The sequence below is a fragment of the Arachis duranensis genome, chromosome 2 (genome assembly GCF_000817695.3).
Source record: "Arachis duranensis cultivar V14167 chromosome 2, aradu.V14167.gnm2.J7QH, whole genome shotgun sequence".
Classification (NCBI taxonomy): Eukaryota; Viridiplantae; Streptophyta; class Magnoliopsida; order Fabales; family Fabaceae; genus Arachis; species Arachis duranensis.
The window spans coordinates 27,411,910-27,413,477 of record NC_029773.3 but is presented as its reverse complement, the minus strand read 5'-3'; the positions used below and the strand labels follow the sequence as shown (position 1 = coordinate 27,413,477).

The 1,568-nt window shown below is 41.1% G+C and overlaps 1 non-coding gene across 1 annotated transcript; it reads left to right on the top strand.

Annotated features, from left to right (window-relative positions):
• The first annotated feature begins 1,229 nt into the window (after positions 1-1,229).
• LOC127745109 (small nucleolar RNA R71) lies at positions 1,230-1,333 on the top strand. The gene has a single exon (XR_008006305.1). It is a non-coding gene; the product is annotated as a small nucleolar RNA R71 (small nucleolar RNA).
• The last annotated feature ends 235 nt before the right edge of the window (positions 1,334-1,568 follow it).

Here is a 1,568-nt window from a genome sequence, read left to right as displayed (position 1 = left end):
CCAGCTTCTCCATTACAGAGAATGGCATAAGATTTATCCCTGACCCCAGATCATATAGAGCTTTTTCAAAGGTCATGGTGCCTATGGTACAAGGTATTAAGAACTTGCCAGGATCTTGTCTCTTTTGAGGTAAAATTTTCTGAATCCAGGTGTCTAGTTCACCAATAAGCAAGGGAGGTTCACTTTCCCAAGTTTCATTACCAAACAACTTGGCATTCAGCTTCATGATAGCTCCTAAATATTGAGCAACTTGCTCTCCAGTCACACTTTCATCATCTTCAAAGGAAGAATAGTCTTCAGAGCTCATGAATGGCAGAAGAAGATTTAATGGAATCTCTGTGGTCTCTATTTGAGCCTCAGATTCCTTTGGATCCTTAATAGGAAACTCCTTCTTGCTTGAGAGACGTCCCAGGAGGTCATCCTCACTAGGATTTTCGTCCTCCTCCTCCCTTGTGCATTCGGCCATATTGATTACATCAATGGCCTTGCACTCTCCTTTTGGATTCTCTTCTGTATTGCTTGGGAGAATACTGGGAGGAATTTCAGTGACTTTCTTACTCAGCTGGCCCACTTGTGCCTCCAGATTTCTGATAGAGGATCTTGTTTCACTCATGAAACTGAAAGTGGCTTTTGACAGATCAGAAATTAGATTGGCTAAATTAGAAATGTTTTGTTCAGAATTCTCTGTCTGTTGCTGAGAAGATGATGGAAAAGGCTTGCTATTGCTCAGCCTATTGCGTCCACCATTGTTAAAGCCTTGTTGAGGCTTTTGTTGATCCTTCCATGAGAAATTTGGATGATTTCTCCATGATGAATTATAGGTGTTTCCATAAGGTTCACCCATGTAATTAACCTCTGCCATTGCAGGGTTCTCAGGATCACAAGCTTCTTCAGAAGCTGCCTCTTTAGTATTGTTGGATGCATTTTGCCATCCATTCAGACTTTGAGAGATCATGTTGACTTGCTGAGTCAACACTTTGTTCTGAGCCAATATGGTATTCAGAGCATCAATTTCAAGAACTCCCTTCCTCTGAGGTGTCCCATTATTCACGAAATTCCTCTCAGAAGTGTACATAAATTGGTTATTTGCAACCATGTCAATGAGTTCTTGAGCTTCTGCAGGTGTTTTCTTTAGGTGGATGGATCCACCTGCAGAATGGTCCAATGACATTTTCGAAAACTCAGATAGACCATAATAGAATATATCTAATATGGTCCATTCTGAAAACATGTCAGATGGACACCTTTTGGTCAACTTCTTGTATCTTTCCCAAGCTTCATAGAGGGATTCACCATCTTTTTGTTTGAAGGTCTGAACATCCACTCTAAGCTTGCTCAGCTTTTGAGGAGGAAAGAATTTATCCAAGAAGACCGTGACCAGCTTCTCCCAAGAGTCCAGGCTGTCTTTAGGTTGTGAATCCAACCATATTCTAGCTCTGTCTCTCACAGCAAAAGGGAAAAGCATGAGTCTGTAGACTTCAGGATCAACTCCATTTGTCTTAACAGTCTCACAAATCTGCAAGAACTCAGTTAAAAACTGGTAAGGATCTTCAGATGGAAGTCCATAA